The sequence below is a fragment of the Canis aureus genome, chromosome 18 (assembly GCF_053574225.1).
Source record: "Canis aureus isolate CA01 chromosome 18, VMU_Caureus_v.1.0, whole genome shotgun sequence".
In the NCBI taxonomy this organism is placed as follows: Eukaryota; Metazoa; Chordata; class Mammalia; order Carnivora; family Canidae; genus Canis; species Canis aureus.
The window spans coordinates 4,066,387-4,091,054 of NC_135628.1; the positions used below are offsets into that span (position 1 = coordinate 4,066,387).

At 41.7% G+C, this 24,668-nt stretch overlaps 2 long non-coding RNA genes across 3 annotated transcripts in view; both read left to right on the plus strand.

Annotated features, from left to right (window-relative positions):
• The window catches only part of LOC144288505 (uncharacterized), a 683,266-nt gene extending 672,942 nt beyond the window's left edge, over positions 1 to 10,324 (plus strand). The window contains exons 2-4 of the long non-coding RNA XR_013356372.1: positions 741 to 913; positions 6,132 to 6,237; positions 8,006 to 10,324. This is a non-coding gene — a long non-coding RNA (uncharacterized LOC144288505). The remainder of the gene's footprint in view (positions 1 to 740; positions 914 to 6,131; positions 6,238 to 8,005) is intronic.
• Positions 10,325 to 15,654: 5,330 nt separating this feature from the next.
• On the plus strand, positions 15,655 to 16,917 carry LOC144288240 (uncharacterized). Of its 2 annotated transcripts, XR_013356211.1 has the most exons (3): positions 15,655 to 16,041; positions 16,295 to 16,422; positions 16,773 to 16,917. It is a non-coding gene; the product is annotated as an uncharacterized LOC144288240 (long non-coding RNA). The 2 variants fall into 2 exon arrangements; XR_013356209.1 differs by having other exon boundaries at positions 16,295 to 16,917.
• Positions 16,918 to 24,668: the final 7,751 nt, after the last annotated feature.

Consider the following 24,668-nt stretch of genomic DNA (forward strand, 5'->3'; position numbering starts at 1 on the left):
GTTCTTAGGAAGGGGCTGCCTGGGTTGGGGGCAGCAGGCTCCCAGCTCAGTGTGAGTGAGGGCAAAACCCAGCCAACCCACGGGTAGACAGTATTCTGGAAAAGAGTGCAGGTCTAGCCTCTGGAAGTAAACGCATGTGAAGCCAGGAGAGCGGCCCCCAAAACTATTAAAGCAGTCTTAGGGGACCTGAGTGGAGCCCGGAGTGTCCACTCTAGTAGGTGATTCAAGTTTTTGTTGTCTGTTTAAGTTTTGGGACTATTTGAAGTGGGAAAATATTAGGAGGATCAGAAGATAATTACAGTTTGGCAAAAGAGATTTTAAAAGTACGTTTCTACTTGTTAACGAGTTATACAGCCCCGGAGCACGTTCATTTGCGATCAAGGCGATCTTCTGTTACACCAGGATCCTAAAGAAGAAGAACTTGTAGAGAAAATTATGCACTACATAGAATACATTTTTTCGTGACGTCATTAACAAAGGCTTACATCGTCTGAAACATTTGTTGGCAAACTTGACCATTGGATTGCTCTTTAAAATAATATGTATCCGGGTTTGCCGGGGGTTCTCCTAGCTTGAGGACACAGAGGGCGTCATACCAAGAAGAACTCCGATTTCTCTAGTTCATGCCTAACGTGTCTCATGCAGGATTTGCATCTCCCATTCACAGTCTTCCGGTCATTCTGGGAGTCTGTCTCGGGTGTTTTGCAATAATTCACCAGGGGTCTTGTCTTGTCTTTCAGATTTCTTACTGATCATGGAGGCTGGAGAATTTTCTTCAAGGTGACCCTTTCCACCCGCGACTCATGCCTTCAGTGACAAGTGACAGTGGATGCCTCTGGGAGACTGGGGAAAAGGGGGACTTTTCCCTCAAAACTTCTAGAGCTTCGGAAGGATTGTCACGGTTGCCGAAACGGTAGTCTGTTCTCAATGTCTTTATTGAGCTAAAACTGTATCATATTCAGATTGTAAGCGTTTCTATAGCGTGGCCTGTTACTGGTTTCTGAAGGAGGGCCGCATGGGTACCGAGTCTCAGAGAATCTTTGTGAAAACAGCTGTTTCTAGCTTCCGTTTGTTCCTGCCTCCATGCTCCCAGGGTTTAGACATTACTGTGGGGAAGGGTGAAAAAAAAAAAAAAAGATTGTTTTCTTTTTTTCCTCCCATCACACAAAGGAACTTAGGCAAATAGATGATGGCAAACACTTGAGAAATTCTCAGCCTGACCTGATTTCTAGCAGTTGATACAACTTAATCTTAAATGTGTCTTTCCCTGACACCTCTCCAAAGAAACACACACACAACTGAAAACTGTAAAAAGTAATTTTGCAGTGGGATTTAACTCACTTATCTAAAAACCTTTAGTTTGACGTGCCCCCCCCCCAAAAAAAAGAAGAAAAAGTTATTTGATACAGAGTATCGAATGAGTAAGACAGTTTTTTGGTTTTTTTTTTTAAGAATTTCACCATTCTGGAGGATACGGATGGATGTATAGATATATACACACCTACATACATATCTACAAATGAGGATTAAAGGTTTTTGGTTAAAGAGCCCACTTAAGATCACACAAACACGTGTGATGTTGAACTAAACCAGAACTCCGACCCCTGAGCACAGTACTTTCCTCCAGGGTTCCAAATCAGCTCCTACATTGGCTGAGAGTCTTTTGGTTGCAAATAATGGAAAGTGTGAACCAAAGCGGAGCAGCAAAGGGAAAAAAAAAAAAGGTAAGGTATTTATAGATTCATGCAACCAAATTGTCCACAGACTGTACTGATTTGAGGCCTTCAGGGGAGTCTTGATTCATGGGTTCGTGATGCTGTCAAGATACCAACTCCCCTCTGATCCCTACAGCTGTCTTACTCCAGGTGCTAGACTGTTTTAGGCTAGCACCCCTTCTGGTAGCATTAATGGGCCTCCCCTTGTTTGAGAGCAGATCCTTGCTCTCCCAGGAGAGCAAGGAAACTTCATAGGAGGAGTCTTTATTAAGTCACATATCATTGGTCGAAATCTGATACATGCCCATCCCTGAGCCAGTCAGTGCAGGATGCTCTGCTGGACTCACCTGGGGGTGGGATCGGTACGCAGACCACACAGCTGCTTTGTGCTGGAATAGGGTGAGTCCTGTGATAGAAAATGTTTGGACAAAAGAGGAAGTGAATCCTGAGGAAGCAGCCAACAGATACCCACTTTTCCCTAAGAGCTGTTTGAAACCAATGCAACAAAGCTCCAAAGCTCTGAGTAGCTCATAAATTCAGTTCTATTGAGCTGAGTCATGTTCCCTATAAGTATGTAATACCTGTAGTATCTAAAATGTTATTAAAATGTCTATTTTTTTCCTTTTGCATTTGCTTGAGGTTTTTAATATAACCAGGAATCTAAGTTTGGAAATAAAGATTTAAACATATATGGCATTTACAATTGCTGTCCTTAGTGAGAAATCCTAAGAATCTTACAGCTTAGTATACAGTTTTTTCCTAGGGACTCATGGTCACAAACTTTCTGGACAGTGAACATAACCTAAGGCTGCTGCTAACTCAGGCTTTTCTTTCTGCGTTGCCTGCACCTAATCAGCTCCCCTATATATTTTCAAGCAACCTCTGAAAATACACTCTCTGTATCTTTCCCAACAAACCCCATAATTCCTTATTCTGTTTTCCTGAATAATTTTCAAACGTTTTTCCATGTCTTAAGAGTGCACAGTGAATGAACCGAGCTGTGCGAAATAAACATTTTGTTGTTAAGTCCAAAAGAACTATACCTAAAAAAAAAACAAAACAAAAAAAAAAAAACAAACCAACAAAAAAAAAAGAACTATACCTTTATGTCTAAGAAAACACTTCAAAACTTGCCACCTACACAGCAGTAAATCATTTAACGATACAGCCCTTTATTGCACCATTAGAACTCTACTAGAATTCCACGAAAGACTTGCCAGATTATTTCCATGGAAATTAGTCTCATTTTAGAGAGGTTATCCTAAGGAACATTCCACATTGTTAAAAAACAAAAAACAAAAGAAGTTCAACTGAGTAAGCTGTATTGGCTTTATTCCATGATTCATGAATCAGGCCACCGTCCCATCTAGGAATTGCACAAAATGGAAAGTTTTTATAGGTGGGAAGGTGAGACAAGAAAGTCAAAAGAGTGTTTTATTTCAGGAAAAATTACCTTCCCTTTGGGGAAGGCCAGGGGGTCTTATCAGGCTGATTACCTCACTAGTGCTGACCAGGAAATTCCAGACTGCTCTAAAATCCCACTCCTGGAGGAGGCTGAAGCAGCAGTTAGGTTAGATAGTAATGTAAGTTGGTGGGGCTTATTAGCAAGTGACTCTGGGGCTTATTGTTCCTTTTAACAACATAAGCAATTTGTGTTTTCTACAACTTTTTTAAAGTTTTTTAAGAACGTGGAACCAGCATTCACATCAGGGTCTGATGAATCTGAGCAGTGCTGGTGTCCTGTGTGGGCCGACCAGAATGTCCTATTTTAGCAGCTGTGATAACCAGTGGTGGCATATACAGATGGACAGTAGTCGTGAAACAAACTATTGAAGCCTATTATTTCTATTATTCTCTTATTATTTTTCCTTCTGCCAAGGATAGCCTGGGTCGCTAAGTAATGGTAGTTAATATAAAAATATCTTTTACCAATAAATTTAGGTCACAAGGTGAGTTTATTTGAATAAAAATGACCTAACGAAATTCTATGTCCTGTATTATATATTGAGATGTCCTCAGGTTAAGTCACAATCATGAAGATGGTGTAGGCATAACTGGGATTCAGGGAGCGCGGACTTTGCCCTTCAGCATGTGCTAATGGACTCGTAACCGCAAATGAAGTGTTACCTTCTATGGGGAGGTGATCCTAGGCCCCTCCAAGAACTCTGAAAGCTAACCAGTAACAAGTGCAGTGCATGCAGCGCAAAGAAAAGCAGAATAAGCTTACGGAGGTGGTTTTCTATCCCTACATCTCTGCAAGCTGATTTCTCCCGGGCAGAAAGGCATTAACACTGTAAGGAATGGTTGTATGTACCTTAGAAGAAGGGTGTTTAGAAATAAAGGTGCAGAAAAAGGAAATTTGCCAGAAGAGCAGCCTTCACCTAGAGCAAGCAAGGATGTTCCGTGAGGCTGGATTAAGAAGCCACTTGACAGGGATATTGCTATCGTCACATGGAAGCCAAATTTCATTACACATTCCAGTAAACCTAAATCCTCCTTCTTCCTCGTTTCCCAAACTCCCTCGTGATACTTGGGCTCGGTGGTCAGACTGCTGTATCTAGACTGCTTGGCACTTACACTCCTTATAAATAAGTAAAGCGGCTCAAACAGCAGTCTGTGATGAGCTTTGTCAGCGTGGATCTGCTTCTTGAGAAGCTAATTGTATGATGGGATCAAGTCTCTACATCTGAAAGCCTGAAGGCCGCCTCCTGGACTGGGTGATTGCATGAACATAGGTGCTTGCTTTGTGGGAATCTGGGTGAGCTGCACACCTGGAAAACCCCGATGTCTCAAGGCTCCCCTTTTCTTTTCCAACTCTCCTGTTCACGTTATTTGTGGTTTGAACCAAGGTCTTAATGTCCTTTTATGCCACATTAACATGTGAGATGGTTTGCAGGTATTCTCTTAAGGAAAAAAAAAAGATACTTATTTCTGTCTTTTATTTTTGAAAATGTAAGGACTCAATGTTTTGCAAAAAAATGTTGAGTTATTTGAGTACCCACCTGCCTGAAATTGAAGCACCAGACACGTTAAATATTTCTCATTCAAACTGCTGTATTATATCTTTCTCTTTCCTTCCTTGCCAACTTTTTTTGAATGAGCCATTTGCTCTCACTGCCTCCACTTCTTTGGTGCCAAGTCTCCCCTCTCCACCCCCCACCATCTGGCTCCCACCTCCATTATTCTGCTGAAACTCGGGCTTCTGACTGATAATAGAGTTTCTTAATCCTCATTTCACTTGACTTGTCTCTAGAGTTGGATGGCCTGTCTTACGTCGTTCTTTTGAAAACATATCTCCTTCCTTTTCTGATGTCCAGGACCTACTGTCTCCTCTTAATTTTTCTCCTGGCAATGCACGCCTTTCTCTGTTTTGGTGTATTTTACTGCAAGCTTTCTTTGAAAAAGAAATATAACATAGCAAATAAAGCTAATCTCCTATTCTTTCCCTCCAATTGATTCTCCTGTTCTGAAGTTGTATTATCATTGATCTACTTTTCCGCATTTTATATCCATATACAGTGTGTTTTTCTATGTTTTAAAATTTCACATTTATGGAATCATAGCATTCTTTGTAGCTTGCCTTTACTGTACATTATTTGAGATTTACCTGTTTTGATATATCTAGATTCAGCTAATCGATGTTAACTTCTCTCTAATCTTTTGTGTATAATGACAGTTTTAACTACCTTTTAAATACAGACTCTTAGAATTAAAACTTGATTGTTTAGCACCGTTTTAGGTTCACAGCAAAGCTAAGGGGAGCGTACAGAGATCTCCCATATACTCTCCACTCCCACACTTGTATAACCTCCCTCATTCTCAACGTCCCCACCAGAGCATACATTTGTTACAATTGATGAACCTATATTGACACATCATAATCACCCCAAATCCATAGCTTACATTACAAGTTCATTTCTGATGCTGTTTGTGCTGTGAGTTTGGACAGACGTATACGGACTTGTATCTACCACACGGTATCATATAGAATATTTCCACAGCCCTAAAAGCCCTCTGTGTTCTGTTATTCCTTCCTCTCCCACCACCCCCTACCAACCATGGACCTTTTTATTGCCTCCATAGATTTGTCCTTGCTGGGATGTTATAGTTGGAGTCATATGGTGGTGTAGCCTTTCCAGACTGGCTTCTTTCACTCAGTAATATATATTTAAGGTTCCTCCGTGTCTCTGTTGGTTTAACATCTCATTCTGATTTAGTGCTGAATAATATTCACCATTTTCATGGTGTACCACAGTTTATCATTTTCACTTACTGAAGGGCATACTGCTCGCAAGTGTTGGCAGTTATAAATAAACCTGCTATAAACATCTGTGTGCAAGTTTTTGTGTGGACCTAAGTTTTCAGTTCCTGAATACAAGCTTTTAAGAGACTTTTGTTGTTATTTTTTTTCCAAAGTGATTTCATCAATTGCCATTGTACCAGCTACCAGTTATAGACCAGTGACCTCCATAACTCCATTAGCCTTCGAGATCAGATTGGGGATAATTTCGGCAAGCTCTATGTATGTATTTTTTGTAGGTATTGAACTTGTCTAAATTGACCATTGTTATTTCTCCTGGAAACTTTCATTTCTCTTGCCTCTTTTCACCACGGTTGAAAACACTACCACTGTCCCCATCACTGAAAATAGAAAATGTGGGTTCACTTTTTTTAACCTCTTTCTGTCTTAATTTATCCCCTGTTTATCTAATCCTGATTCTACACACAAAATGTCTGTCTCTTTTTTCTTTTCTATGTCCACGTCCATTGGCCTACACCAAGTCTTTTTGATTCTTACTGAACTGACACAATTTCCTTCCAAATATTTGCCATGCACCTAATCACCCCCCCCCATTACTTTTTATTTTTCATCCCGCTGCCAGAGTTATCCTTTTAGAAAGGAGCTGGTAAATTCTCTAGAGAAGCATAGTAAATATTTTAGGCTTTGTGGGTTATATGGTCTCTGTGGCAACTGGCAACTATTCAGCTGTGCCATTGTCATATGATGGTCACAGACAAGAACACAAATGACTAGATAGGACTGTGTTCGAACTGAACTCTACTTATAGAAATAGTGGCCTAAAAAAAAAAAAAAAATAGAAATAGTGGCCTAGATTTGGCCCACGGCTATAGTTTGCTGACCCCTAACCTACAACATAACTTGGATCATGTATCACCCCACCAAAGCCTTTCCATTTTGTACAGATCAGAAGTTCACCATCCTCCTAACTGGCATTACTAACTTACCCCTTACAGCCAATTGCCTCAAACTCTGAAATTTCCATCCATAGTTTGATATGTTCCTTGATCTCTCCTAGTTTAATGGTGATGGGAAAGATGATGGTTCAGTGGCAGGTGGACTTGGGGATTTAGTTATGGGAGGATGAGAATACATCCATCTGATAGTTCAGTATTCTCAGTAAGTTATTAGCAAGGATACCTGCTGAGAGATAAAGGTGGAAGAGGTGGAGAAGAAGGTCAGTGGAAGAGAATCCAGATCAATATGATCATCCTGAAGAGCAGAAAAGCAAAATTATTAGAGAAATATAACAAGATTTCTGGTTCATAGCAAGATTCAAATTGTGGCCTGAGATTATGAGAGCGAAACTAGTTACGTGATGATGTGATCTGTGGTCACTAACACTACTGTGTAAACCAGGAGAAAGTCTGCAACAAGAGGATTTCATACATGGATTGGGGTTTTGTAGCGTGAGCTCAGCTGAGGGAGAGACGGAACTGGGAGTTGGAAGTATTTGCAAAGAGGCAGCATGTTGATGGTAACGGAATCTGCCAAACAAGATGGGAAGTGATGACAGGAGGGGACTGGTGGATAATAAGAAAGTGGGAGGAGGAGAGGATCAGATGTCCCCACATCACTGAAGAACTGTGTGGTCGTAGGGAAGTAATTGTGCCACTGAACACATAGGAAGCTGCCATAGTTGAGTTAAATGCCTCAATAGGAAATTTCCAAAAAGATTTGTATTTTTTAAGAGATGTAAAAGTTGAGGGTGTGACTGTAAAATAATTGACTGAAGTAGACCAAAATGGCAATGGAATACAGAAATCAAGAAATTGAGGAAGCTGGGGTTTTTTGATGGGGCATCCACTTAGGTATTGAAATCACCAGGGATAAAGAAAAGAAATCAGAATGGAAGACTGCTGGGAACAGAAGACTAGTGAAAGCGGAAGTATGACCAGGAGGTTGGGAAAAGAGTGTAAGTAGGTGTAGGAAACAGTCATCTATCCAAATGACATTAGTGTTAAAAGAACTGATTTTTTTTTTTTTTCAGGAGGGAAGGAGTGAGATAATTTGGATGTATCAAGGAGGAGCAAGGAGTACACTTACCTCCATCAACTCAATATAATTGACTCTTGGCCCTTATGTTTGTTCAGGGCTCACGTAGGTTTCAAGTAAGCCAAGGAGGTGAAGGGAATAAATATTTGAAGAAACAGGAATTGCTTATTCAGATTAGGGTCACAGGAGACACACTGGAAGGGTTTGTTTGGCAAGAGAGGGGAGTGGAGAGGATATACAGTTTGTGGATTAAGAGTTTGTTACAAAAAGAACGACGTAGGCTGGGACTCCTGCAAATTAGTGATGCATCATGGCATCGGTCCTGAGAGGCTTACCTTGTAATTCTCTTCATGGTGTGTTGGCCTTGGGGCTAGTGGTTATTCTTTCAGAAACTGGGAGTTCTAGATTAATCTGCTACAATTAGCTCAGTTAGTTTGGGGGAGGCTCAGAGTCTCCCCAAACCTCAGTTTTTCCATCTATACAGTGAAGAATGGTCTAAGTAATCTTGTGAACTTCAGACATTTAAAATATATCTGAGAGGAAAGAGATAGGGTCATGCCACACATGAGTTTGCAATACTGGAAATAAATATTTTATCTTGCAAATCAATGATGTATCAAGGGTTAATATTAGGAATAAAGAGATTATCTGAGAGTTTATACATATGCCTCATTGGCTTCAAAGTATGTTAGTGATTTCAACAAAATAGAGATACGTGACAAAACAATCCAGCATAGTTTAGAGATATTTGATAATGCCTTCCTGCTAAAGCAAAGACACTTTGTTAACTCGCAAATATGAAATAGTAATAGGTTTATGATATCTTAAATATTAAGTAATAATTAAAGTTGAAACTGAATTGCCAACCCTTATCCCTCATCCTCTCTTCATTCTTATTCTCCTTCCCATTCAGTCTGTGTTATTAGTTAACTGTATTATTGTTACTATAACAGTAGAATAATGCATAAAGGAGACACTTGAAAGTATCCAATCATAATTGGTGAAGGCAATGAGTTAGGAGGTTCATTCAATCAAGAATGAAAATGCTTCTTCACAATAAAATGTTAAATATTTTAATATTTAGACTAATTTTCTACCAACTTACTTAGTTGAATTGATGGATTGATTCAGTCAACCCTGTAACCAAACTAATAACCTACTGGCTAAAAACTTTATTTCAGTACAAATTGTGGAACAGCTTTGGGTCCCATCAGATGATGGATCTTATCAGCTGATAAGGAATTTGTCCTGATGTCTTGATTTTAGCCAACTTTGGTGTCCTGGTAGGTGTTTTGTTGAATGGCTTAGACTCTTCTTCAAAGAGAGAGATGTCTAAGAGAAAAAGCAGGAATTTGAGCTTTGTTGGGAAAGAATATTGCATAAAATCAAAGCAGGGTAATGTAGACATTACAGATTCCTTATTTGCAAATAAAAATTATACATATGTAATATATATAATTATATATATAACTATATATGTAATATGAATATAAAAATATTAAAAATATAGTATATAAAATAATAAAAAATTACGTATGTATAATTTAGCTCCAATATATATTATATATATATACAATATATTGGAGCTAAAACCTTATACATGTGAATTAATTTCACTAACTTAGAGCAAAAAATTAAAAATTGGAAAATGTTATTAGTTTAAAAGTGTATATGTGTAAAAGTAGTTTAGAAATTTCTTTATCTTAACAATATCGAATGGAATTTAAATGTTTGAGAAACCCCGCATATCGGTTTATTTCATACTAGGTATTTCAACTACAGTTTGGGTAATTGGCCACTAGGTGGCAGGACTGTGATGTGCATGTAGGTCAGAAGACCCCGTAAAGGGACACTGTAGGCATAGATCATTTAAAAAGTCAGTACCTGGAATTCCTTGCAATACAGTTTAAATGCACAAGTTAAGCAAATACTTATATGATAGGGTTTTTTGTAAACGCTGGAGACACAAAATGAATGTTATATAACCTATGTCACCAAACAGATGATAGTTGGAGATAGGTGTGTGGGGGTTTTTTGTTTTTGTCTTTGAAGGCCCTAATAGAATGTGGTAAACACTATGACAGGTTTTTTATTTCAAAATATAATGGGACCATAGGGACTAAAGAAATTAATTCTGCCGGTGGTGATGATGTTGAAACAAGGAGTTCTTGGAAAGTTACAGAGAATGTAACTTGTCTTCTGAAAAGCAAAACAAAAAACAATCTAAAACAAAAAGCACAAAAATAAATTATCTTTTGTTATGGGTAAAGTGGCAGTGTAAAACTTTAAATAAAATTTAAAGAAACGAAACTAATTCCTATGTAATCTTTACTTCTAATACAGTGGTTCACAACCAGGGACAGTTTTGCCTCCCACAGCACATTTGGCAATGTTTGGAGATGGGTTTTTTTTTAAAAAAAAAAAAAAAAACAAACAAACACACACATCACTTTATTTTTAACTTCTCTCTACACCCAGTGAACGGCTTGAACTCACAACCTCAATACCAAGAGTCACACACTCTACCACCTGAGCCCGCCAGGTGCCCCGAAGTGGAGATATTTTTGGTTGTCACAGTTGGGGAGAGGGTGCTAATGGCATCATAAGTACATAAAGGTCAGGGATGCTCCTAAACAGCCAGCTATGCACAGGACCAGCCTCCACAAGAAAAAAAATTACCTGGCCCCAAATGTCAACAGCACCAAGGTATTATAAAGATGGATGAATGAATCTAGAGGTTTAAAATTGGACAGGAGAACACAGGTAAAATTCAGCATTTGGAACATGACAACTATAACTTTTGTCTCAAGTTTAGGGGCAGATGAGGTCTGGTGTTTGGGGGGGAAGAAAGGCCAGAAACAGCACCTTAGATTAAAGCTATTTGGGCAAGCCCACTCAGCGGCATTCAAATATGTACAGTTGGAGCCAGGACAAGGCAAGCTTGATTTTGGCTTGGCTAGTAAGGGCTAGAGGGTGGAGCGGCCAGAGTCAGCACTGTGGAACACGCAGACCAGGGTTTGGATCTCAGCTTTGGCGTTTGTTAGCTGGGTGACTCATTTTACCTTCTAAGTTTCCATTCCTTTAGAATGAGGAAACTTGTGGAAAGGATTAGAGATGTACGCTAAGTACCTAGGACGTTAAAAGGTGCTGCATAGATGGTATTTAACATTACTGAGATACTGCTAAGCCTCCAGTTATATCTCTCCCTCCACGGTTGTCTTCGCCCCTTTTGGGAAATTAGTCACAATACAACTGTATTTCATAACATCGAAAACAGAAAAACATATGAATTGTGGGATGGGAAGAAGAAAAGTAAGTGACAAAAACACAAAACTTTTGCAAGACATCATTGGGAGAAGTATTGAAAGCTGAGTCAGAATCACCAAGCCCTCTGAACAGTATCTGTTAGGGAGAAAATAGCTAATATTTCCATGAGGAGGCAAGGGGGGTGGGGGTGGGGGTGGGGGGTGATGACGCTGCGATTAGCCAAACACACCCTGGCTAAATCCAACTCTGCTGTTCCTGCACCTCCGCAGCGGAAGGGAAGGGAAGCCCACGACCAGCGCCGACTGTTCCCACTTGCCGTCACTACCACTGCTCCTAAAGTAGGTGACATTGTCCCGCTGCGACAATACTGTATATCCCCAAACCGTCCTTTCCTTGGTGACTACTTCATACTTTCTGAACCTCAAGCCTCCAAGGAAGGCCTTCTCTACCATAATCACTCTTAGCTGATGATCTTGGTTCCTATGTCATTAGCAAAATAGAAGCCTTCAGAGGACTTTGATGGACTCTCCCACCTCATCTACTCACCTCATGCACATGGCTCCATGCGCCCTACTGGCTTTCTCTCTAAGGATGCACTTGAACGTCCGGCCGTACTCTTCGCTGAGGCCAGCCTCTCACTGATACACTGCCTTTCATCCCTTTTCACCACTAAAAGCATGATACCAGCAGTCCTCACCCATTCTCTTGGATCATTACTATTCCCTCTCTTTTGGATCATTCCCATCACCATACCAACTACTACTATTTCGCCCATTAATTTTCTTTTTTTAACTGCGCTGGCCTCATTTTGCTTCTTTTATAAAACAAAACTTTTTATAATTCTCTAGGTTGACTTTCTCTGCTTCCATTTTCTCTTGAACTCCATCCATTAGGTCTCTACCGTCACTGCTCCACGAAAACTATGATTTTTACCAGTGCAATTCATATTGCTAAATTCAATAACCATCTCTCCTGCCTCATCTTCCGTGAACTCTTGGCAGTATTTGATAGGGTCAGTTACATTTTCCTCCTTGAAACATTGTCTTGGTTTCCTAGCTCCCCTGCACCTTGCTGGGTTGCTTTTAGCTTTGCTTGTTCCTTCTCAATCTCTTGCTTTCCCTCTACATGCTCCCTCTCCCAACCTCTATATTTTGGAATGCCCTGTAGTTAGTCTTAAGAACACTTCCTTTTCTATCTATATGCAGTTTCTTCATAATTTTTTTATCCAATGTCACCCTATGCTGATGACTCCCATATTTATATCTCTGGCTTAAACCTCTATCCTGAATTCCAGGCTTGTTGCCTAAAATTCCTCAACCTCTTTAGTTCCCTCTCAAAATGAATGTGTCTAACACTAAACTCTATATACAAACTCTCACACTTCCTTGTCTCAGTCAATGGAAATTAAGTCTTCATTTGCCAAGCCCAAAACTTTGGAGTAATGCTTCATACCCCTCTCTTGTATTAAAAACATCTCACATTTGAAGTGTCGACAAATTCTGTTGTCTGACTCGCTTTTCAATAATAGCCCAAATCTGTCTAATCGATCCATTTCTCACCCCTCATGCTATTACCAGTCTGGAATAAGTCCACCTCCTCTCAGCTGGATTTGGCATGATGGGTCGGTTGGTTTTCTTGAGTCTTCTTGGGTCCTCTTTCCCATTCTACTTTTTTTTTTTTTTTTTCCATTCTACTTTTAATACAGAAGCCAGAATAATCCTCTGGAATTTAGATCATATCCATCCTCTGCTCAATTTCTCCACTGACTTCCGAAAGATTCTATGTGTTCCAGGCCTGCATTAACTCCTAGACCTTCTTCACTACTATTCTCTTGCTCATCCAGCTCCAGCCACAATGACCTCGTGACTGTTTCTTGCATACTTGAGGAACAGTCTCATCTCAGGTTTGTACTTGCTGTTCTCTCTGCTTTTCCCCTGGATTCCCTTGTGGTTCCCTCTTCCTAAGGGCTTTTGCTCAAGTGCCACCATCTCAGTGAGGCCGCCTTTTGGTCACTCAATCTAAAATTTTAACACCTATTTTTAAACATTTTCTCTATTCTCCTTTCTTCCTTCAGTTTTTTTCAACACTTAACTCTATCTAGATATTATATATTTATATTCCGTGTATTAATTCTCATTGTCAATCTTCCCCTCTCCAAGAGGATAGGGATCTTTGTCTGTTTTGTCCATTATTATAATAGCAGTGCCTCCAACAGGGCTTGCCACACAGTAAGTATTCAATAAATATTTGTTCTGTGAATTTTATTTACTTTTATTATTTTTTAAAGATTTTATTTATTCATGAGAGACACACAGAGAGAGAGGCAGAGACACAGGCAGAGGGAGAAGCAGGCTCCATGCAGGGAGCCCCATGTGGGACTCAATCCCGGGACCCCAGGGTCATGACCTGAGCCAAAGGCAGACGCTCAACCATTGAGCCACCCAGGAATCCCAGTTCAGTGGATTTTAAACGACTATTTTGTTGAGTGAGCATCACATAAATCTGGTAACCCCATAACCAATCACACTGGGAAGGAAGCTTAGAGTAGACATGAAGATTTCTCACACTATATTACTCAGCAATATAATTTGGCAAAAGATATCAAAAACATTTCCTGTCAGCAGCATTAGAATGACTTGAAATCCTTTAGAGCCATGACCAATGGTCAGGGATATGATAGGGTTGCCATGTGGCTTGGTGAGGAGTAGGCAAAGCTGGGAAAATTCAGTTCTCTTATGGATATGTCATGGAAAACAAAGCTCTCCCTCTTAGGGACTTTGACAACCCTATTTGTTTTAAGGTTTCTTGACTGGTATCTTAATTGTTGATTGCTGTGAACAAAGTAAGTAACCCAAAATGTTAGAACATAAAATAATTTTGTGTGTGTGGCTTCTAATTCCGTGGCTTCACTGGGTAGTTCTTCCCAACATGGTGTTGTCCAGGCTCACTGGGACAGCCTCAGTAATCTGCAGGCTTGACCAGGAGCTCAGCCAGACCTCTCAGCCAGGTATCAGTTCTTGCCACATGGTCCTTACATTGAGCTCTTTAAGTTATTGTGACTGCGTTCCAGAAAGTAGGAAGCAGAAGCTGCTGGGTCGTTTGAGGGCTAGTCCCAGAACAAGCATAGTATCAGCTCTGTTTTAGTCTAACAGAGGAGTCATAAGCTCAGCCCAAAGACTGTGGAAGGGGGACTGCACAAGAAGTGTGGTTCCTTTGGGTAGTTTTATTAGATACCTCCAGAACACTCCAGAACACATTCCTCTGGTTTCAGCTGAAGCCAAAGTGTATACTTCTGTGCAAACTGAGGCTGACTTTGCACTTCTCATTTCAAGTGAGAGCCAGATTTTTCATCTTTCTGCCTGAAATCCTTCTCTCATACCAGGGAACCCAAAAATACAGGTGAGTTCACTTCTAGGACAACCTTACATTGGTGGGAGGTGGAAGCTCCAGCCCCCTGTCCCTTGGGAAAATAATTCTGGGAAGCATGATCTATGCATGATGCTTCCCAGGACTCAATATGTCCTGATGAATTGAGCTCCTCTTGCTCATGGAGAGAACTTTGGTTATGAACACTTACACTGGATTTTTCTGCTTTTTGAACTCACATGCCTTGGTCCCTCGTTCCTATGTCCTAGGATCTCCACCCAAATAAGCTGCCTGCATTCAAGATCTTCTTTCTGACTCTTCTTTCTTGGGGAAACAAAGTTAGGTATTTTATCTAATAATGAGAAAAATCCTCTCATGTTTCATTTAAAGAACAAAGTTGGGACTTGTGAAAATGGTTGAACCTGTGCCCATAAGTTCCAATCTTACCATTTCAGTGAGAAGAGTTTATAATCTAAGAGCGGAAAATGTGTTTCCATGTATAAAGCTAATTGAAGTGATGAGGAAAGTTTAGTCCTTTGTTAAATGGAAACCAACTGGAGAGGATGACTCATTCTGTCTTGGCCATTCCTGCAAAGAAGTTGGATATCCCTGGATTTAGAAATAGTGCATTTAAAATGCTCATGCAACTTTCTTTTTTTCAAGATAGATTAAACCTTACTGGCAAGGTGATACTGTCTCCTTAGGAAAGGTGACTGTTGCAAAATTTTCCTGTTTTCGGAAAAGAAAATATTCAGTGCAAAGGCTTTAAACGTGGTTTTTAAGTTAAGAGCTGGCACCTTCATCGGTAGTAATTCAGTTGTTCAGTGGAAAGAAATTTTTACGCAAACTTTGGAAGTTTCAGTAGGTCTATGTGAGTATTTACACTACTAATTGAATTTATATTTGAAGATATATATTTGAAGCAATGTACTTAAATTATATTTCTTTTACCATTTATTTGTGTATCATCTTCAAAAAAAGGATTGATAGCTACTTGCAATGATACATAAATGTGACCGTGTAGAATGTACTGGAATTTAAATAAAAGAAGAAAGAGCACAGAACAAATATACATCCAGATATATGTGGTCCTATGCTGGCCTTTGTCATCTTTGCTCCACTTGAGGTGAATATAGAAAAATACCTGCAGAAGGTTGAAGTTCTCCCCAAAATATAATTTTGGATCGATTCTAGCATACAGATGAACATAGAACGGAATCCAAAAGTTCTGCTCTGTGTAGCATGGCAACGATTGATTGAGCTTCAAAACAATGTCAAGCAGTTAGAATCAGATACTCGCTTCAGGTGAAAAACCACAAAAACAGTTCTTAAAAACCCTCCTTTTCGCACCTATAGAATACCTGACCTTGAAGAGCTGTTTCCTCACACATCTTCCAGGTTGCTGTTTCTCCCTTTTATCTGCTCAGCCCTACCCCCAAGCCCCCAACGCTGTCGTTCCAACTCTAAAACGTTGGCCTTTCTCCAGGGTATGTCGTTGTACTAACAGTGTCTTTAGCTAAATCACTTAACCTTTCCAGGTCTCATGCCTCTGCTGAAAGCACCTACCTCATGGGGTTGTGGTGATTAAATGAGTTAATGTACACAAGCTGTAGGGGAGGGGGAAAAATTATTTTTTCTTCTGTTCTCCTAGGCCCTCTGGCTGGGGCCTGTGAATTGGCAGACAGGAAGATTAACTTGAAAACAGTCTCTCAGCACGTCCATCGCATACACATGGAGCACCCTGAGATGAGGAACTCAAAGGAGTGGTTAGAATTTGAGGTCTCTGCACTCAACTGAGCAGGGAAAGGATGGGAAAGGGTGTGTGTGGAAGAACAAACGGCTTTTTGGAAAGATAAATGGGTCCTTGGAGGCATATATGGGAGATAGATAGTTTGGGACAATGTGTGTCTGGGTGTGGTGCCGACTTCTTGTCTCCCAGAAGCTATTAAAGTGGCTCCTGGGAGGGGATTTGTGACAATTGAGTTCTTTTGGGAGGCCCTGCATTTAGGCAGATAAGGGATTTCAAGAAGTCAAATGCCTTTAGCTCAAAATAATCCTGTCAAAGAGGCATATTTTGGGATGGCATATCCCGATCCCCTTCAGCGTGTAAGACCGTGTAATACTCTTAGGACATTCCTGACGAATAGCGAACACTCTCTGAATGCGTGTTGTGTCACCGTGATGACTGCTGTGATGGAATTCTGTTTGGCCATCCGGAAGTGAAGATTTGGGTTGAAAAAAAAAAAAAAGATTTGGGTTGAGCTTTACTTGTACCAGAGTCCACAGAGTTAAAGGTGAGGAAGGTCTAGGGGCACCTGGGTGGCTTAGTCAGCTATGTGTCCCACTCGTGGTTTCAGGTCAGGTCATGATCTCAGGGTTGCGGATCGTGCCCCGCATGGGACCCCGTGCTCCATGAGGAGTCCGCTGGAGGTTCTTTCCATCTCCCTCTGCCCCTCCCCCCTGCTCACACACTCTCTCTAAAATAAATAAATCCTAAAAAAAAAAAAAAAAAAGTTGAGCAGGATCAAATCCCTCACTTCTCCTCCTTCCGTCAAGATTCTGAACCAGTTGAAAACAGGAGACAGTAGTGCCGGATGGCACAGAGACAGCGTGGAGGGAGGCAGACCTCTGGGCCCCTGGGGGTGCCCGCGTGGTGGGCGCTCAGGGCAGCACCCGCCTGCCGGGAGCCAGGAACTGCGCGGGGCTGGTGCCTCTCTGAGGGTGCAGATGTCTGCTTCACATTCTAAAAATTAAAGCCAAACGTGCTCCTGCTGCCAGTGTGGAAGCTGGGCTTTCTCTTCCTGCTGACAATTAGAGTTCTCCTCTCCTTTGGCTAAGGAAAAACTGGGTGTGAGCTGGTTGGACTTTGTTAACATGCTACTACTCCCCTTTTTTACTAATTTTTTTTTTAAAGATTTTTTTATTTATTCATGAGATACAGAGAGAGAGAGGTAGAGACCCAGGCAGAGGGAGGAGCAGGCTCCATGCAGGGAGCCCGACGTGGGACTCGACCCCGGGACCCAGGGGTCATGGCCTGGGCTGAAAGCAAACGCTCAACTGCTGAGCCCCCCAGGCATCCCCCCATTTTTCCTGATTGTATATGAGCTAAATGACATTACAGAAATACATGTGACAGAACTGTCCTATGAAGTTGTGTTTCCTCTTTGGCTTTAAGGTCAGATCTGAAGGCGAGCTGCTTAGCCCGGCCGGGCCAGGGCGGGTGGGGGCCGCAGAGCTGCCAGCGGTGGGGGGTGTCCGCCGGCGGCCCCACCAGGGCTCAGGGCTTCAGCTGAGACACCCACAGAGCGAGCCCGTGTCCTGCACCGTCGCTCTCCTGGGCGCTCTGTGGTCGATCGTGCATTTCTCACGCGCTCCGTGGCCTCCTGGGCTGCGCTCAGCTGCTGGCCCGGGGCTAATGCAGCCAAGCACGGCGGCTTCCCCAGCAGATGGCACTGGCTCAGGGCAGGCCAGTCGTTGTTCTTACTGCCCTGACCCACGGGGAAGCGCGGTCACGGCCCCCCCCAGCCTGCCCCACCAGGTCAGGCGCTCCTCCTTGCACGAGAAGTTGCTGGTGATTGAGATCCGCCGAGAATGGAAGATCTTTTTTCCCCTTGGCATTTCTGAGAAGGCAGAAATGTTTGTCAAAGTCTCCAACACTTTGCTTAGAGAAAGGAAATGTTGATGGAAGTTCCTGCGTTTTGAGCCAAGACAGAGACACGCGGTGCGGATAATGAAGTTTCTATTTATAACGTGGATTCATACAGATTTCTCCACTGCAGGAACGCAGGCAGTTGGGCCACAGATCCCACATGTGCCCAAATATACTTGGTGTGACTTAGCGAGTCTCAAGGCTCCCTTGGCCTGCAAACACAAGCAGATGGTCCTGGCAGGGGTGACACCGCAGCCCGTTTGCCGAAAGCGTCCTCTGGAAGCTTCCTTTGGGGGAGGGAATGTGCACGCTCAGCGGGTGACCGTGAGCGTGCATCTGGTTTGTCTAGACTGTCCATGGTTCTTCTGTTGTGCTGGCGTCTCGAGCGGTTTAGCATTTGTCACTCTCAAAAACACGTTCCAGTTTAGGTGATAAATCATATGCTTACTTCAACACGAAGACACATCAGATATTCAGCTTGCCGGGGAACAAGCGCAAAAATCACAGAAGAAGATTTCTTTCCTAATGCATTAGACAATTTTCAACAGAAGCCATAAAACTGATAGCGGTCAGGATGATGGATCTAGCTGCATCTCCCTAGGAAACGGCTAGAGAATTAAAAGCCCCAAAAGACTAAACATAGAGAAATTGTTAATGAAAAATCCAGAATCCTAGCTGGCAACGGACATTAAAAGCCCCCAATATTCTGTAGACGTTACTGTCGGGGTCCCAACCAGCCTAAATGCAGACGAGGATTTCTGGAAAATGCAGGCCGTACGCCAGGACCACCCCCACTCACTGGTGGTGCTGCGTAGCTCTGGCCCCCGGGTGCTAGGGTGCCATTTCCTGCAGAGAGGTCCACTCCATATCCGGCCAGTTGAGTCAAGATTGGGGATGAGTCTGTAGGATTTCTGACTGACCGTTAGTCCCCACTGGGTTAGGGGGTTGCTGGTGAAATGGCTGGAATCAGGCAGTGGGTGAGACCCTCTATCTGGAGAAAGCTACGTTCCCTCCCACTTTCTGAGTCTTTGCAGTATGTTCAAGATGGCAGCGTGTGAGAGGTAAGGAGAAGACAGGAAGACTATTTAATAACTGAGCAAGAATCCTTTCAAGGGGGATATCATTCTCTCAGCTTGACAAAGCTGTCAAGGCAGTTTGGGGCAAAAAAAGGGGAATTGTCAGAGTTACCAGTGTGGCTTAGATGCATATTTGATAAAGTATTCTTTGAGGGATTCTAGTTTTTTGCAGAATAGCATCCTATACTCTTTAGGGACAAAGAAAAAAGCCTAGAAAAGCCCAGCCCAGCCATATCCCTGTACTCTCAGAATTTGGAAGAATGAGGGGTTTGGGGACAGGATGAGAGATGTAGATGTAGACAAAGACCATCATCAGAGAGTGTGAAAAAAGATACAAAGTATATAAATATCCTATAACACACAAAACTATATATTGTTAGTAGGCACACGTAATAAAATTATACAAACATGCATGGGATTGTCTGCATCCACTACAGGGAAACAGTTATCCTGGGGAGAAAAAGGAGGGGACAAAGATGGGCCACTGCCTAGGTTTTAGTTGTCTGTCATTATTCTCCCCAAAGTATATTGGAGGTGAATACATTGAAAGCAGTGACAGGACTCTGATTTCCAGATTCCTGGATTCTTGTGGGACCCCTGAGAGCCCCATTACTGTTGGCTTCCCACAAGGGTCAGGCCAGAACTTCATGTTTTTGGGTATGAGGTTCCCTTGTCTTCTCTCCTACAATGCAATTGCCAAGATTTCCTTAAAACCAATTATTATATATTTTGGTTACCATGGATACTGAGTTACATATTTTCTCTAAAGGAGAATGGTGTGATGTATTTTTTTTGGATATGATATTTTAATAAGCAAACTTTTCGGCCAATCAATGACCCATACCCAGAGGGGGGAGGCTATTGGCCTTGGAAAAAGTTCATATTGAGCAGGGACTAGAAATGTATTGGAGAAAATCCAGTGAAGCATGCGAGTGCATGGCAAAAATGGGCTAGGATGCAGGGGAAGGGTTTTTCCTGATTATAATAAGGACTCTATCCCCTATTCTTACTTTTCCAGACCAGTGGTTCTCAAAATGTGATCACCAACTCATAGCATTAGCATCATCTGGGTCCCACACCATACAGGCCCGCTGAACTAGAAACTTTGGGGCTGGTGCCATCAATCTGTGTTTTACAAGCCCTCTAGGTGATTCTAAGACACACTAAAGTTTGGTAACCACTTCTGTAGACTCACTTCTTGTTGCCCATAATGAAGACAGGTCATTAAAAATCACCACTATTGACTTTAATCAAAAAGAAGAAACGGGAGGACAAAGAGGGTCAATGAAACCCAAATGAAGGATAGTCCTAAGTACTTGAAGTAAACTACTAGAGAATGCTAACAGTAGACAAAATTAAATACAATGACTTAAGAAATTAAGAAAAAGATCTAAGATAATGCCAACATTAAGTGTAATAAAATAAGCTAAAAGTTAAAAATGAAAGAAGGAAAATAAGCAAAACTTATGATAAAAATAACATCTGCCACATATATTCTTCATATCAGGCACTGTCCTAAGAAAGGTGACTCTTCTATCTCATTTAATTCTCTCAGTAACACAATGAGTGAGGACCATTGCTATTTCCATTTTATAGCAAGGAGAGGCAGGCACAGAAGGAGTAGGTAACTTGCCCAAAGTCACACAGCTTGTTAGGTAAAATGAGCAGAAATCCAGCTAGGAGGGCAATAAAAAGCATACCTATTAAGAGAGACCAGATTAAAAATAAAATTAGAGAAACGCCTGGGTGGCTCAGTGGTTGAGCATCTGCCTTCGGCTCAGGTCCTGGCCCCGGGGTCCTGGGATCGAGTCCCACTTCAGGCTCCCTGCAGGGAACCTGCTTCTCCCTCTGCCTGTGTCTCTGTCTCTCTTTCTCCATGTCTCTCATGTATCAATAAATAAAATCTTTAAAAAATAACAAAAATAAATAAAAACAGCCCGTGAGGTTAACGAATTTAAAATGAAAGGTCAAGGGGCTCCTGGGTGGCTCAGTTGGTTAAGTGTCTGACTCTTGACTTGAGCCCCGAGGCGGGCTCTGCACTCATTCAGCATGGAGTCTGCTTGTCCCTCTCCCTCTGCTCCTCCACCACTCGTTCTCTCTCTCTTTGAAATAAATAAATAAATAAGCAAACAAACAAATAAATAAATAAAATCTTAAAATAAAATGGAAGGTCAAGGACTAGAAGAGGAAAAATATACTGGTGGGGTGGGAAACAGCAAAGAGGCAAAGAGGAACAGGGCCCCTAACTGAGTGCGGAGATGGTTGCACATTCCCGGCGCCAAGGCAGAGGGCTGTGAAGAAGTGGAGGCTGGAGGCCTGGCACCCCCCGTGGCTCCCCGTCGCCCCGTCTCAGGATCTCTCAGCTCTCCACCCAGCTGGAAGCAGATCTCAGACCAACAGACCTCCCTCCAGTACAAGTGCCATACCTGTTATTGCACGAGAGCCTCATTTGGTTCTTTTTTTTAGCAAAGGTGGAAAATCTTTGGTTTGTCCTGGCTGATTGGGAGTTAATTTGCTTTGTCTCAGTCGAAAATGTTTGTTTTGTCATGTCTGAGTGTCGGATGTGATGGCTTCAGCACGTCTGAAGATGCACAATTTCCACTCGCCACCCAGCAGAGATAAGAACCCGAAGCTCATTGAAAACTACGCTGATTATTTGGGTTTCAGGACGATTATAATGGCTTTTTCTATGTTAAGTTTTGTCAAGTGTGTCTCCCCCTCCTTATTCCTTATTCTGACTCTTCAGTGAAGAGGAACTATTGGGATGGTCCAAGGATGAGGACAGAGTATCAGAGGGCAGCTCACGTCCCAGCAAGCCGCCTTCTTGGAGGTGAAGAGAGAACAAGAATGCTTCTAGATGTGTCCTGGGTGCAAACGTAGGGCGAACGGCCTAACGCAATAGCTAATGAGAAATAGTTGGCTCGGGAGATGGTGGGAAGTCTCAGGGTTTACTCTCCTCTAGGAGAAGACCAAAGAGAGGTGGATTCCTTCCTCAGCACAGGTGACTGAAACTGGGTGAAATGTGCAGTCAAAATGGAAGTAAAACTGTGAGGGGGGAAGCTGTCTCTATGGGGTATAAAACTGATACTTGTACTACTTTTTTTAAAGATTTATTTATTTATTTATGATAGACATAGAGAGAGAGAGAGAGAGAGAGAGAGAGAGGCAGAAACACAGGAGGAGAGAGAAGCAGGCTCCATGCAGGGAGCCCGACATGGGACTCGATCCTGGGTCTCCAGGATCACGCCCTGGGCCAAAGGCAGGCGCCCAACCGCTGAGCCACTCAGGGATCCCCTTGTACTACTTTTGAAAGAATGTTTGGAATTAATGTTCTCTTCTACTAAAATGGGGGAAAAAATATTGGGAATAATAAAACTGAAGAGGAAAGATTAATTGTGCAATGTTCATATCATTCAGAGTGCATACATTTTAGTTAATAACACTCTGATTCAGTAATATTTATATATAGTACAAAGAATTTTAAGCTACCAACAAATATACTGTTAAGAGCAATTTTCCCTTTCCTTCCTATTCTCTGGTTCTCTGGTTTTTTCTACTCAGGAGGCAACCAAATATACATTGTTGAATTTTGTTCAAAGATTTTTGTAAAAATGTATATTTTAACTTTATTTATTTATGGATTTAGTACTCTCTACCTTTAGTAAACTCATGAACCTGAAATCAAGAGTCACATGCTCTTCCAGCTAAGCCAGCCAGGTGCCCCCTAGTTCAAAGATTTTTAGACGTTTTGAGTCGTTGATCAATTATTTCATATTTAACTTTATTTTCACAGAAGGGCTGCCTTCTTGTGGGTCACCTTATGACAAATTTCCTGGACATTCCGCATCTACTTTACTTGGCAAATGCCAACAAACAAACAGCCTTTCCTCTGCATTAGCACCGAAGAAACAATATTTCTTCTGAAATAGAATTTTCTAGATCTTGGGATAAGCATATGGGTGGGATCTGGAACGTCTTTTTCTGTTAAACATAGCACAACAAACGGATTTTTAATGAAATATATTGGAGGATACTGTAGGAGCAGTCTTAAAAACAATGAGAGCGGGAATAATAATAATAATAATAATAATAATAATAATAATGTGTCCCTACTGTGTGCTTGGTCCTTCAGTGCATTGCTTCAAATCTTGAAGCCAGTAGATTCATGGCAACTCTGAAAGGTAAACGTTCGCATGCCTGCTTATAGATCCAGTAACTCACCCGAAGCACTACAATCGGTAACAACTAAACTCAGACATTTCCGGTTCCAGCTTCTCTTTTACCAAATTCTCATACTGGTCCGTGCTACTTCTTAGAAGGGGATGGCATATGGAACAGCTAATATCAAAAGAAAGGTGAAAAAAATACGGGGACCAGGGTAGGAAAACATCGAAGGAGAAATCATGGCATTCAAAAAAGCCAGGGACTCTTTGAAGAGTTAAAAAGAACTATTCCAAAAAATTAAAAATTAACGAAAATTTTTAAAAAGAACTATTCCATGATTTATACAGCATCACAAACTAATACTTCCTGTTTGCTAGAGTTATTTTTCTCAGGTATTTATGAGGATTCTGTTGTCACAGTAGATCCCCTCTGGCATGAGGATCTTGTTTTGTTTTGTTTTGTTTTTCTTTTCTGGATGCTTGTGCTGTTGTGTCTGCAATTTCCAGTGTTGGTTTACCTAGACCTGGATACTGTATAACTAATTCCTGGACAATTAGGCCACAAGGTAACAATATTACCCTGACCCTAAGCTTTGTGCTTCATCCTGGGGCATCTGTGATAGAATATTCTAATGGTTTTCCAAGAAAAAGACTATAATTGTTATCTGTTGTTGCCCAACTAGGTACCCTAAAGTGTAATAGCTTAAAACAACAACATCCATTAGGGTACCATAACTATGGGTAGGGAGTGCAGGTGCCTCTGGTTCAGAGTCTTACACAGGTTTGCAGTTAAGGGATTGGCTGGAGCTGCAGTCATCTCAGGCTTGACTGAGGGAGGATCTGCTTCCACACTCAGTTACGTGGCTGTTGGTTGGAGACATCAGTTCTCTGCCACGTGAGACTCTTCATAGGGCAGCTCGCAGCACGACAGTGGACAGGCAAGCAAGAGAACAAGAAAGGGTGCTCAACCTAGAATTTATAGTTTTTTGTAACTCAGTCTTGGAAATTACACGCCATCCCATCTATTCTGTTCTGTTTGGTTCTATGCCTTAGAGACAAGTCAATAAATCCAACCCATACTCAAGGGGGGAGGACAGCATAAGAGCAGATGAGCATTGTACAGGGATCCTTGGGGGA